The 15,615-nt window shown below is 36.7% G+C and overlaps 1 long non-coding RNA gene across 1 annotated transcript; it reads left to right on the plus strand.

Annotated features, from left to right (window-relative positions):
* The first annotated feature begins 11,090 nt into the window (after positions 1–11,090).
* Positions 11,091–11,926, plus strand: LOC130232984 (uncharacterized). The gene is made up of 2 exons (XR_008838159.1): positions 11,091–11,502; positions 11,675–11,926. It is a non-coding gene; the product is annotated as an uncharacterized LOC130232984 (long non-coding RNA).
* Positions 11,927–15,615: the final 3,689 nt, after the last annotated feature.

Consider the following 15,615-nt stretch of genomic DNA (forward strand, 5'->3'; position numbering starts at 1 on the left):
GAACATGCAAACTCCACACAGAAACATCAACTGACCCAGTCGAGGCTCAAACCAGTGACCAGTGACGTGATACCCACTGCGCCACTGTGCAGCCCTATTTTTTTCTTCTGTAGGTTAATTCTACTAGCTTACTCAAATGAATTAGATTTTTGGATTTCACCAAGCGACCCCCGCTTTGGGAATCACTGCACTAAAACACTTGTCAGGAGCAACAGGGCAGAATAATGACTGATATAATCAGTGTGTCTGAAGTGATCTTTATATAATGGTCATGCTTGCAAAATTCCAGGAATTTTCAAGGCTGGAAAATTAACTGGATTATATGAGAATAAACTGGGAATTGGGTAAATTGAATATTAGCATATGACTTGGTACTTAATTGTAATCTTACTGCAAAATTTTGGTTAAAACCGCTAGATTTAATGCAATTATCGTACCTGCATATTCCTCAAATCATGCACACAGCACTGCATGCACCAAAATTTTCTTGAATCCTGCACAAATTTTTTAAATGTCCATGTGTTCATTCAAAGTACATACATTTATTTTAAACATAACACATACTTGTGCTTAAAATCAAATCCATTGACCGAGCAAACATTTAGCTTAAAAAATGATTAGAAAAACACACTTAGAAAATACATCCCTGCACACCATCTGTGTTGTAAGCAGTATCTGGTTACTTCCAATGAGGCAAAACATTTTAGAAAGAAAATAAACTGATTTGACGAAATGCTACTGTACACACATATCCTGATTTGACCACTGTTATTTTTCTCTTCCTGGATATTTAATCAGGAGAGAAATGTCTACAGCCGTCAGTTCTTCTGTCAGTTCCATCAGAAAACAATACACCTGTAATCTGTAAGATGGTGGAACATACTCAGATAATAAGTGTGTTGTTCAGAGACCATAAGGGGAATCAAGTTGTTGATTACTACAGACAAATCAGGTGTTATACAGACTGTCCCAATAACTCAATTTTCTCATTTTTCCAATTTTAGTTTTTCTTATAAAATCAATTGTATCTGTATATTTTGTCCACACAAGCTTTATGGGACATTTTCCCAGAAAATATTAAAATAAAATATTGCTTTAGTGTTGAAGAAGGACATTCAAAGTAGGCTACATATACACTTAAATTCTTTGTGGAGTAAACGAGTATAAACAAGCAATTTACAGGAACAACACAAGAAATACACCCTTTTGTAGAAAGTATGTCAAATCAAATTAATAGTCAGAAAAATAATAATAATTTAGCCACAATTAAAACGTCCCACATGATGACCCTTCACCTGACGACGACGCCGTCATCCTTAACGTTTCCTGACGAATCCCTCTTGAGATGCGTTCAATCACAATCGACATCCGTCAGCTGTTACGGTAAGGTGCTTGTGCTTTTCTTAACTTAAAAGTGTTGTGGTTTACTTGTTGCTCTCATTTTACAAAAATGACATAAAGAGAACATATGCAACTGTTTATACTGCAGTGTGTGGTAACTTCTAAGGAAGCTTTTAAAAGCTTAGAATCAATTCAACCATTTGTTTCCACAAAACGAATAAATGTTTTGAACAAGTTCTACGCTCACCTGCTGGTCAAAACCGTGTTAAAAACAAAATCATGCATTGAAAAGGCTTTTACACATGCATTCCAAATGTTTTGTTTAAATTTTAGTCTATAAAATGCAGTTAGCTAATCATATATTAATATCATTAAATTGCCTCATAATAGGCTTTTTTTCAGTTATCCGGGCTTATTTTCAAATAAACTGTTAGAATATTCCCAGTACTGGGTTGGGGCTGGAAGGACATCCACTGCATAAAACACATGAGTAGTTTGGTGGTTAATTTCGATATTAACATAGCAAAACCATGAAGTAATTAAAACAAATAAGTTAATATACTTGACATACCAGAAATGTGGCTGTAGGATATTTCAGGAAAGGCCTCACAAAGAGAGAAGACTGAATAACCTAACCTAACTCTAGACCCTAACCTAATCCTGATCCCGAATTTAATTAATGGGTACAAAGAAAAAATTCTTAACTTGAAATGCTTAATTTTAACCTTTAAACGCTTAATTTATTCCCATTCACACTACCAGCTGCCTTTGAAATCACTGCTGGGTGTTCCCACCTTAAGTAACAGTTACGTACAGTGGGTAAAGTAATTATTAAACACGTCATGATTTTTCCTTGTAAATGTATATTCTAAAGAAGCTGTTGACATGGAGTCACATGCATTGCTTAGGGGGGATTGTTTTCCCATACTTCAACAGAATCTGAAAATCTTGACACTTCTGTGGGTCTCATCTATCAGCTCTGATCTTTAGTTCTTATTTTCTATTGGATACAGGTCAGGTTATTGGCTGGGCAATTCTAGCAGTTTTCTTTTCTTTTCTGAAACCATCTGAGAGTTTCCTTGGCTGTGTTTAGGGTCATCGTCTGGTTGAAATGTCCACCCCGTTTCATCTTCATCATCTGGTAATGTAAATGTTGGGACTGAAACGGCTAATATTCATTTACACTGATGAGGAGCAGGGTTGCTGAATAACTACTGAGAGTTTTCAGCTGCTGTTCCATGCATTTTACACCTTCCTTTCTTCATATGTTCAAAAATAATAAATTACATGAAATACAACCTGAAATCTCAAACAGAATTTTAAGACATTTTAAGACTAGATTTGATCAAGTTATTTTTACAAGATGTCGTATTGGACATACAAGATTAACCCATGTTTTTTTGCTCAAAGATGAAGACCCCACTCAGTGTTTGTGCTGCAAAACTCAGCTTACTGTAAAACACATTTTACTGGACTGTCCTGCTTTTAATGATTCTAGAAGACTTTTTTATGAAATGAACTCTCTTAAGGACATTTTAACAAAGTGACAGCAGAAAAGATTTTATAATTCTTATCATATATTAACACTAAACATCTTATTTAACTTGTGTATTCATTTGTTTGTTGTTCTTAATTGTTTATTTAAAAATTATTTAATATTGAAATGTTCTTGCCATGAAAATAGCCTTGGTTGCTGACATGGCAATAAATCAAAAATACATTACATTACATCTTCATATGTTCAGTACTTTTTCCCTGTGTCATTTCATTTTGTCACATATAACTTCATTTCTAAACAAAATAGTTTTGTTTTCTTTGTATGCATGGATTGTTTTGGTTGTTACTGACATCTGGTGAAAATCCAGCAAAAGTCAACGTCACTGAATGTTGACTTGTAGAAATGTATTCAATATTTATTTTACCGCCTGGGTCAGCACAGTAGGGCAGTGGGTAGCACAATCGCCTCACATCAAGAAGGTCGCTGGTTCGAGCCCCTGCTGGGTCAGTTGGCATTTTTGTGTGGAGTTTGCATGTTCTCCACATGTTGACGTGGGTTTCCTCTGGGTGCTCCGGTTTCACCCACAACACAAGTCCAAAAAACATGGGCTGTAGGTGAATTGGGTAAGCTAAATTTTCCATAGTGTATGTGTGTGAATGAGTGTGTATGGATGTTTCCCAGTGTTGGGTTGCAGCCGCAGGGGCATCCAGTGCGTAAAACATGTGCTGGATAAGTTGTTGGTTCATTCTGCTGTGGCGACCCCAGATTAATAAAGGGGCTAAGCTGAAAAGAAAATGAAGGAATGAATGAATGATTTTACTGCCTGTATGATATTCACTGGCAGCAAATGAGTTTTCTTGACACTGAAAATAGACATTGTGGAGGGATAACAATAACTATAAATTAAATCAGTACACTTAAGTAATTACAAATTTGAACAAGACAAAAAGGTGTACTCATTTCGACTATTTATCTGTGGCAATACAGGTCTGGACTATAGTACAAATAGAATCGTCTTATATAGGAGCTGAGAGAGGATCTCTATGTGAACTGTACTGATGCTTCTATTGGCTGTCACTCAACTCAAAGTTGACAAGGATTCTCAACATTATTGTGTTGCTTGACATACCCACATCCTGTCACCAACTGTCATCGTTGCTTGTGTAGCCAGAGATTGCTGGAAGCCTCTAGCTCTCAATTGAAATGAATGATCATTTGTTGCTTTGTTGCTGCGTGTCCCAGGTAGTGCAATTGTGGCTTTAAAATGGTATTTTGGCACTTGGTCAGCATTAGGCATAGGACGATAACCGGTTTCAAGGTTTACCACGGTTTGGAAAAGTCAGGGTTTTAAAACGGCAAAAATTTTGTGTTATACCATTCCTAAGGTATATTTTTAATGTGTTATGAAACTAATGAAGACAGCAGAAGTCAATGATTGATTTTAACTATTTAGCCCGACAGGTTTACTGTTCCAAAATTTTATAAATGTTCAATGGGGAAAATTATTATTATTTTTTTTGTTTGCCCTGGCATTTAAAAATAACTTATTCGCAGTAATCGCAATACCTTGATACCGCAAAACCGTGGTATTTTTATCCAAGGTTATCATACGTCAGAAACTTATACCGGCCCATGCCTTGTCAGCATTAGCATTTGCTGCTGTAATTAGAATCTTCAGTGACGATACTGAAGGAATCAGCAAGGAGTGTTACAATATACTGCCGTATTGATATTTTGAGAACACCTCTGTCTCTGATTGACCCTGCTCACTCCTCACACCCACAACTGTCTTCTTGGTCTTTTTGATCTTCAGCGTAAGATGGTTAGCCTCACTCAATGTGACCAATTTAGACACTTCTTTCTGGTATGTGGTCTCATCATTGTCTGTAATAAGATCAGTGACTGTAGTGACATCTGCAAATGTTACGATGATGTTGCTATAGCAGCACGGTTATGTGTGAAAATATTGTGAAGTGTTGGGCTAAATACACAGCCTTAAGGAGTCCATGTGTTCTTTAGAATAGTGCTGGAGGAATGTTTTCCAAGACAAACATGTTGAGGTCTACTGGGGAGGAAGGTCAGCATCCAGTTACACTGTGCAGAAGGTAGGGCCATGTAAAGCAACGGTCACACTAGAATTTGAACTTGCTAAATTCTGTTGTACGACACTGTGAAAAGGGGGGGATTAAACAAGATGATTAGACTTTAAAGCGATTGATCCATATTTTGAATTTCTGTACAGAGAGGTCGTGTTTTGGTCTTCTATTGGTTTTTAGGTCGTATTTAGGGCTGCAACAACCAAGAATCGATTAAATTGATTAAAATTGATTACTAAAAGCATTGGCAATGAATAACATAATCGATTTGTCGTGTCGCATGATGTGTAGACGTTTGATTATTAATTGGACGGAGCAAAAAAATGGACGAGGTAACGTTAGAGGAAAGATACATGACGAAGGCAGAGAAATCGGTGCGACGCTAGTCATCCAAGGCGTGGGAGCATATTACACTAAATTAAAAAAAAAAAAAAAAGTGTGTTAACGGCCAAATATGCAAATGTGATGACAGGAGCTTTGGCGCGTTGGCTGGCACTCAGCCAGAGAAAGATGTGTCGTCATATGCAGTTATGCAGTGTTTTGTACCACCCAATGCTTATTTTTATTTTTTTTAGGCATGTAAATACACACAAGAACTAGTAAAACAATACATTTAGAGTTTGTAAAACACACAAGAAAGTCTATGGAAGTCAATCCATTCAAATTCTTCCTCCAGCTGGAAAGCCGTTACTTGCATGCATTTTAGGAGTAACTGATGAATATATTTTGTATTAAAATGGAAAAGCATAATGAAAGGCATACATCTGTCATACAGCGCTATTGTGGCTGCGGTCAAACGCGCCACCACGGAAACATTAAGGGTGAAAGTTCTAAAAATAATGATCCCCTAAAAAATTTGACTTCCGATTCCAGATAGAATATTTTAAACTCACCAGTGAAAGGGTTAATAACAGAAGCAAAGCAGCGGTGGTAGAGTTACTTTGCACTTTACTTTGCAAGACTAAAGAGATGTTTTTATTCACTTGCCTTTTTTTGGATCATTTATTTTTTCAATCTGTTGTCGTATATAGGCAAGAAAAATGGCATGAGAAAATTAAGTGATGCTTAAACGTCTGTTTGAGATTATATCTCATTAAGACTATTTTTCCTACCTCATTGGCAAATAATTTAGCTTGTTTTAAGCAAACAATCACTTAATTTTGAGAAATGATCACATAATTTCTCATGCTATTTCATGTGTATGTAACTTGATTTAAGAGGTTTTTAGATATTTGCATTGAAAACAGGACAAAACTACTAGTTTTTTTATTGTATTATTATTATAAGAGCTCAGAGATGTTCAAGGACAATGTTTGTGCACTTTTTAAAGATTTTAGTTCTGTTTTTGAATAAAGGGTTGGAAATGAATGCTTTTTCTCTTTTTTTATCCGATTCGATTAATCGAAAAAATTATCAACAGATTAATCTATTAATAAAATAATCACTAGTTGCATCCCTAGTCGTATTGATTTCGCAGGTCAGAGTTCACCAAGCTTGAACTTTCCAATGCAGTGAACTGTTTCCAGTTTGCCGCATTGGCATGCGAATAAATGCAGGTCTATGGGCAAAAAGTGCAGTGTGACCACAGCTTTATACTGCTTATTTGAGTGTTGTGAGGATGATACAACAAACTTTAATCAACAGTCTTGCATAGCTGTATTTAAATTTTTTAAGTGGGTTCAAATTTTGTGAACGGCACATGAAATAGTATCCTCTGTTGATCTGTTTGTTCAGAGGTGTCAATCTCAGTTCCTGGAAGACTGCAGCACAGCAGAATTCATAGTTAAATTTCCCTGAAGAACTCAATTGGTTTAATCAGGTGTGTCAGAATGTTGATCAGGATCTTCCACAGCATTCAGAAGTACATGCCCAGTCTCCTACACTAATTGTCCGATTCCAAGTTGGTTTGAGGATGGCATTCGGATGGTTCAGGTCAAAATTAGGCCTTCCAGACTCTAGAACAAAGGTGTCAAACTAAGTTCCTGGAGAGTCACAGCCCTGCAGAGCTTAGCTCCAACCCGAATCAAACAACTGATCCAGCTAGTTACATCCTTCATGCTTATTAGAAAAGTATATGGTTTGTGTGTTGGAGCAGGGTTGGAACTAAACTCTGCAGGGCTGCGGCCTTCCAGGAACTGAATTTGACACCACTGCTGTAGAGGTAAACTACAGATGTCTGTCTGAGATGTTGTTCCCAAGTAATGCTAAATTCCTGAAGGTGTAGTTGAAGAGTAGGTGTGGGTAACTGCTTTAGACAAAAAGCATTTATCAGCAGGATGATTTCTGGATGAGAGAGAGGGTATGACTGCTCCCAGGGGTTGATTTGTTGAGATGAGCACAGATGGTTAGTGATATGCGAGTAATCTTGACTCCCCTGATCTGACAAGGCACCTAGCAATAGATGTTAGAACCTGTGTCCATCTCTCATCCTTAAAGGGATAGGTCACACAAAATTGAAAAGGTTGTCATCTTTAACTCATCTCCCACTTGTTCCAATTCTGTTTTTTTTTCCAATATATGGTTTTTTTTTTCCAATACATGATAAACCAATTTAACCAATTCACTGACTTTAATTTTTGAATCTATGCTAATTATTTAATTTTCAAGATCTGAGGTAAACTATCTGCTGCTGCTTTCAGTATTGCGACAAATGCCACGTTAAATGGTGTTCAGACACACATTGATTGCATTTAACACTGAATGATAAAGCGCATATGTACCATAAGTGATTATTATCATATTAGTTTATGCTGTTCTTTTGCTGCAGTGTTGCAGAAATAAAAATTTGTTTCTAAAATATAAATTTTTGTGCATTGTCACAGATGGTTATTACAAACTAGTTTTAACATAAAAAGATACCTTTTACTGTATGTCGCAACACCACATAGTGTTTTGTTAGGACATGGTGTTAAATTTAGTGTCACCTCTGATTATGCCACTTTTTCACTTGTTGTTAATGTATTTTTAAATCTAAAAGGCATTTGATTTTTAATGGTATTTTTACCGTATATATGTGCATGTTGACTAAAATTAAGTGTGGTTTATTTAGAAACTAATTTCGAGAGGATCACATGCGTGTGATTGACCACTGCTTGTCCCGCATCAGCTAACACACGATGCACCAATCAGATAAATCCCAACTCACTATAAATAACCAGAGTAGGGCTGTGCGATTAATCAAAATCGAATCGCAATTGCGTATTTTAATTTTTTTTTAAATGTTGCGATTTAGCTAATAGCAAGAGGCTGTAATATTAAATATATATTATTTAACTTCTCCCACCCAGAGCAAATGCGTGACCTCCGTCTTACTAGCCAATTGAGTGAGCACACTTTTGTTCTGCCCAATCAGAAATGCACAACCTAACTATGCAGAATGCGTCCAATACAAAACAAACATACTCGATGGCGTCTGCCACTTCAGAAGCATTAATAGACTAATATCAAAGAAAAACAGCACGTCGGTAATATGGGAATATCTTGGTTTCAAAGTCACAGACCCCAAACAAAACCAGTCATCTTTGTCATCTTCATCGTTGTCTTCTTTGTCATCTTCTTCTTCGTCGTCTTTTTCTACTTCATCGTCTTTTTCTTGTCATCTTCTTTTCCTTTGTCTTGGTCTTCATCTTCTTGGTCTTTTGGTCTTAGTCTTCTTGGTCTTAGTCTTAAGCCCTGCTCACACTGAGATTTCAGCCACGATTTTGTCATCTGAAATTAATTTGGGAAATCTTAAAGGTTCCTGAAACCCTGGGCTAAAATCTGTGATCTTTCAGTATTGCGACATGCCACGTTAAATGGTGATCAGAAAAAAATCAGAAAAAATCTGATCGCAACGGGCACCAAGCAACTGTCTGTGAACATGTCAAACCAACGATCAAAGTTGGTTTGACATGTTCACAGACAGCTGCTTGGTGGCCGTTGCGATCAGATTTTTTCTCAGATGAAGTTCTGGCAGTGTCAGAAGATTTCAGACACTTTCCTGCAGTGTAACAGCTGCGATGAACGTCAATGCAAAAACCAATAGGAGCACACAATCCATGCGACAATTCAAATGACCGCGGGGAAATGTCAAAACAGTTTTTTTTCTTCCTGTTTTATTATTGAAAATTGCAAAATTGCCGCTACAGATTGTTTACGTTTGCTGTGAGGAATCATTTTAGAATGCGGGATAGTGAAAGTGTCACGGGTGGATGATGTCAAACATCGGGGGCATTTTCTTTCGCTTTTGGCGCATCTTCATTGTCGTTCAGGCTGACTGTTATGACAGCTGAGATCTTACAGTGTGACATGGGAGCCATGTTCGTGCAGTCTGACATGCTACAATCGTTCAGGATTATAAAAAATCGTAGTGTGAGCCAGCCTTTAGTCTTTATCTTCTTTGTCTTGTCTTAGTATTCATCATTGTATTCTTGGTCTTAGTCTTCATCATTGTCGTCTTGGTCTTCATCATCTTCGTCCTTATGGTCATGGTCATCTTTTTCTTGGACGTCATCTTGGTCTTCATCTTCTTGGTTGTCATCTTGGCCTTAGTCATCACCTTCTTTGTCTTGGTCGTCTTGGTCTTAGTCTTCTTCGTCATCATCTTTGTCTTGGACGTCATCTAGGGCTTAGTCTTCATCGTCATCTACTTTGTCTTGGTCTTCTTCATCATCATCGTCTTGGACGTCATCTTGGTCTTAGTCTGCGTCTCAGTTGTCATCTTTGTCGCCAGCTTTGTCTTGGTAATCACCTTCATCGTCATCCATGTCTTCATCTTCTGGTCTTAGTCTTCTTCGTCTTGGACGTCATCTTGGGCTTAGTCTTCGCCGTCTGCTTTGTCTTGGTCATCATGTCCTTTTTCTTCATCGTCTTGGTCTTTATGGTCTTCATCATAATTTTTGTCTTCATCTTGGTTTTCGTTATTTTCTTGGTCTTGGTCATCTGCTTGGTCTTCGTCTTCATGGTTGTCTGCTTGGTCTTCATCTTGTTCTTCTTCATCTGTCAGAGTCGGGGATAGAACCCGGGTCTCTGGCATGAGAGGTGAGTCACGTAACCACTGAGCTACTGGGTGTTGATGAAACCGATCAACGAAAGGCAACTTGCTGCTTTGTGGCTATGTATTAAGAACAAAAAAATCTTAAAAAAGAAACAAAGTTAGGTTCGGCAAAAACAGAGAGTCTTCTAAAAAGCAACAGCAAAGTACAGTTTCAGAGATGTTTGCTAATATAAGTTAATATCTTAAGTTCCTTTTTTAAAATTAACACTCACTGCATTTTAGCAGTAAGAAGCTACAATACAGATTGAGCTGACGCTTGACTGCAAAATTAAATCGCAAATCAAAATCGCAATATGTCAAAAAATCGCAATTTAAATATTTTTCCCAAATCACACAGCCTTAAACCAGAGTTTCTCACCTCTCTTCATCTTGAAGAATCCCCCTTCCACCATTACTCCTCCTCCCTTTTCCTAGATAGGGCGGCACGGTGCCCCAGTGGTTAGCACTGTTGCCTCACAGCAAGAATGTCACTGGTTCAAGTCATTTACAGGCCAGTCAACGTTTTTTTGTGTTTACATGTACTCCCTGTGCTTGCGTGGGTTTCCCTTGGGTTCCCTGGTTTCCTCCTACAGTCCAAAGATATGCGACATAAGTAAATCGACTAATCCAAAGTGGCACCATAGATGAACTCATAGTCAGATATATATCTCTCATAGCAATTCCTAACTCGTCATTAGCCCTAACAAGCAGGGAAGTTCTTGAAACCTACCTGAGCTGAGATTCATGGCTTAGTTGGCTTATAAACACAGTATATAGCGCACACCCAAGAACGGATTTGGGATCGGTACCAGCTGGCAGATACCCGATTCAGCAAAAATATGGGGTATCGAACCGATATCCAATCCAAGTATCAGGATCGGTGCATCCCTAATCAATGGGTCAGTGTTGTCATATGACTTCTAAATAAAGCCCTAAATTCTGCGGATGGAAATGATGGAAAGTGGCCTTTCCTGCTTTTTCAACAGCATGTAATTTGTTACCATAGACAGACACCAACTGACAACCAGCCCAGCTCTGTTTATCAGTAACCATGTCTTGACACGCCTTCAGGTTAAATGTCAACTCGCGTTGCTTGGCAGGTGAAATGCACAAAGTGTACCGCAATGTAAATCAACAAACCCTGCTAAGGATGACCATGCAGAAGTGTGTTTGCTGTACCTGCACCGATGCCAACAGGAAGTTCAGTGTGTTGTCATAGGAATCAGAGCCCTGACTTCCACAACAGGAGACATACTTAGGCAGAGATTGTACTGATGCACTTCTGAAGAGCAACATTTGCTTATACCGAGGTGTTTGGTGAAATTTTATTGAAGTCTTGCAAGAGATCGTACAAATGGGGTGCAGCTCAAGTACAGGTGTTCAAGTTGTGGATCCAGCCAACATGCCTGAGGACAGACCTGAATCAGCAGACACATCAGACAGAGAAGATGAGGATGATGTTGAAGTCTCAAACACAGAGAACAATGAAGTCGAGGCTGAAGACAGCTGATTATGTCTTTTACTTTCCTGGCTACATTCATCAAGCTTCTAAGGTAAGATTCTATTTTGAATTTGGCAGGAAACAGCTTGATATATAGTCAATAATAACTTTTTTTTTACTGGTATAGTGAGAAACATGCATTAAGTAGACCTGTTGTGTTGATAATATCATGCATTTACGATTGCATGGGTTTTATTATTAATGTATTTGTTGTTTGTTTGCAGTTCAGCTGTGATGGTACGTTTCCTGGAGAGTGAGATGAGGTCAACACCAGTCTGTTACTTTATATGAGGTCTCCAATATCTACATATTTGATTCTGTCCATCACAACTACCTGTTTTTCTGTGTATATATACAGTATAGATGTAGCAGTTGTAAGTATCAAATATGCTTGAATTTGTAATCATGACATCAATAGCAACTGTATTATTAACAGATTGTGTTCTTTAAGAATGTAAATAAATGTTCCTATATGACATGCATTATTTGTTTCTTTTGCACTACACGTGCTTTGAAGGGACAGTTCACTGAAAACAAATGTAATTGTCATTATTTACTCATCCTCAACTTGTTCGAAACCCATTTGAGAACACAAAGAAAAATATTCTGAATTTGAACGCAGCAGTCATTGACTTCCCTAGTCTTTTTTTCCTTCCTATTATGTCAATGGCTGCTTTTTTCCAACATTCATCATGTTCAACAAAATAACGAAATCCATAAATGTTTGCAACAGATTGAGGGTGAGTAAATAAAAAAAAAAAGTTTTGAAATAAGCTTGTAATATTCTCAAAGGCCACCAGATGCCCCTCTCTCTCTTCATTTTTATTTTAAATTGACACACTTGACAAGAACTGAAGATTTGTGTTTCAGTTCAGGAAATGTTTTCATTTTTGTTTCATTTTTTTTCTTTTTATTTATTTATTTTTTTACTATTTTATTTTATGTTTATTGTGAAAACTCAATTGAGTACAATCATACAACATTTCAAGGTACATTTGAATCTCAATCTTAAGTGATATACAATTTACATACATTATTGTCAGGTGTACTAACTATACATAGTACTCAAATTTAGTTAAATTATAGAAAGAAAAATAGAAATAGGAAAAAAAAATGATAAATAAAAAAAAACAAACATACAAAAAAATAAAAATTAAAGTAATATTTAAATCCAGGGTTTGAACGCATGTCATAATATAATTCCTTCAAGAAAAATCTCAAATGATACCTTATATATATATATATATATATATATATATATATATATATATATATATATATATATATATATATATATATATATATATTAGCAGTTTTTAATTTTTCTAAAGCCATTTTAAGGTCAAAATTAAGTCTACAGAACAAACCATCATTATACAATAACTTGCCTAATTACCCTAACCTGCCTAGTTATCCTAATTAACCTAGTTAAGCCTTTAAATGTCACTTTAAGCTGTATAGAAGCGTCTTGAAAAATATCTAGTCAAATATTATTTACTGTCATCATGGCAAAGATAAAATAAATCAGTTATTAGAAATGAGTTATTAAAACTATTATGTTTAGAAATGTGTTGAAAAAAATCTTCTCTTTGTTACACAGACATTAGGGAAACTAAGCTTCTATTTGTTTATAGCCATAAAATCAGGTCTTCTAACTAATATATATATTTAACCCATTTTCTCCATTTTCCCAGAAATATTCCTTCTTTAAGTTGACTACAGAAGTGATTTTTCCATTGTATAGATCTCAATACAGTAGTTGCATCTATCCAATTATTTAAGGTTGGTCGCTCTTGTTGTAGCCATTTGCGTGTGATTTGCTTTTTTACTGGCAGCCCTGAGAGCACACATCAGGTATTTATTTTTTGCTGTTACTGTGATCTGCATCTACACAGCCAAAATATAACAACTTACTTTCTAGAAGTATGTCTCTTTTAAATCTATGTTCAAGAGCCTCCTATATTTCTTTTCAGTATTCTAGAATATACATGCATTCCCAAAATATACAACAATGGTTTGCTTTGTTACATCCGAGGTTACACCAACATTTTGGAGACTTGTTGGTACAGTATATTTGGCTGTTAGTGCTGGTGTTTTGAAATATCTAATAATGTTTTTTTTTCCAACATCATTCTTTCCAGTTTAATGAACTTGTTGATTTCCATTGAAATTCCCATATGTTTGACCACACTTCATCAGTAAAGGTTATTCCACTTTGTCTCACATTTTTATATAACTTGTGGAGTGTGTTTTCATACTTAGACTCTTATATATCAGAGAGACTATTTTGTATGTCATACCTGATGTGTGTGCTTTTTTAAATTAGATCTTTCAATGGATTCTGATTGTCTTCAGTTTTCCTTTTATTTTCTGATTATTTAGTATTTTTAATAGTTTCAGTTTAGTACATGTATAACTAAATGAAAATGACAAACATTCCTTGGCAACTAGTTGAAAGAAACTAACCTCATCTAGATTAATTCTTTATATTGCATTTAATTGCATCTACCTTAAACTTCAGCTGTTTGCATTTCTCGCGGTCACAGAAGCCCCCTGTGATCTTAACTAGGTGCAACTGTAAAGTGCCTCACATGCGCGTTTGTCCATTGGAAGTAAAATAACGAACTTGCCTGCAATTCGCACACCAGAAGCGCTGCTCGGCGACACGCAGCGCCATGCATTTTAGAATTCTAAACATAGGTTTCTATTAGGGTACACACACCGACGCCTCTAGACAGCAGCTGTCCGCGACACCCAGCCACGACTTGGGACACTTCATATTTTCTGCTCCCTACATTAGTGGGGACCTTTAAACCACCTGTGAAATTTGACATGCTAGCCTACTCTGAGAGGTTATGAGAACTGACAGTATCATAATATTTATACTTTTATATTTAGCAGTTTATTGTGCAGTTAGTTTTCAGACCATATTATTCACAGACTGCTATAATATTAAATTGTGAGTCAACATGGGGAAAAAACACTAGCATTAATGTTATCATTATTATGATAGACTTTTTCAGTAGCAAAATTGAGTTTGTGACTTGCTGCCACATCCTCACTTGCGTGTCACCCACCTCACACACCTTATTCTTGCACAGGAAAATTCCTTTGCTCAGTTTTGGCACTGTTGCATGTAACAGCAGGGAAAGGCATAGCCAATCACAATGTTCATATGAGTTTTGGGGACAGAACGACTCGAATAGAGAATGTGATAAAACCCTATGGCCAGGTTAATGTTGACAGCGCAATTTTTTTAAATAAGTGAATTAAATTATTGATGGGGACATTTCAGTAGTCAGTGGATATTGGTGGGGACAATCAGTCCATGCTAAATCTACGCCCCTGATACATTGCCATATTTACAATTTATGGGTTTCCAAAAGCAGGCCAAGTTATTTCAGGTATTCTAGGAGCTCGGCTGACACACATACACCCGAGTACCACTAGGGGGCAAAAGTGCTCTATAATGAAATGAGCGATTTCTACAGCTTTCACCCCATGCTGAGAGCATTCAATGTGAAATGTATGTTTTAGGATTATTAGCACAGAGTGGGTTGAGCTCCCAGAAAAGCTATTCTATAAAGCCCAGTTTCACACTCTCATCAGAAAGACAGCAGGAAATTGCTGCAAAATATTATTATTACGCAAATGGATACTGGGAATGAATAAAATGTTTGAGAAGATAAATGAGAAGCGTTTTTTAAGGAAAATGTAGTGCTTAATAGCTTTTTAATTTCAGATGATGCATGAAAAGAAGGACCGAGAGTCTTTTCTCCATCCGCTTCCTCTCAGTATTGATGAGAGCAAACACACCTGCAGCGAGCCGGTGTCTTCTCTTCTCTTTATCAGTTAATTAATATGAATGCCTCAAATGCCCATTATCTCTGTGGTTACATTTAGCCAAATGATCCATTGATGTTAACGCAATGTTATGTTAATACACACGCTTCTCTGTGGGAGTGTAGTTTAGTGCAGCCATTGATTGACATCAATTTAATTTAATTGTTGTCACAGACAATTGGCTTGAGGAATATCGCATCACTGGGTTATTCTGTATGCAGCGTGACCAACATCTGGATCCGAGATGGTTCAATTTACACGCCAAAAAAAAATGAAATCCATTTTCCTCTCATCACGTTTTATCACATCAGTTTAATAAGGC

This window comes from Danio aesculapii, chromosome 7 (genome assembly GCF_903798145.1).
Source record: "Danio aesculapii chromosome 7, fDanAes4.1, whole genome shotgun sequence".
Taxonomy (NCBI): Eukaryota; Metazoa; Chordata; class Actinopteri; order Cypriniformes; family Danionidae; genus Danio; species Danio aesculapii.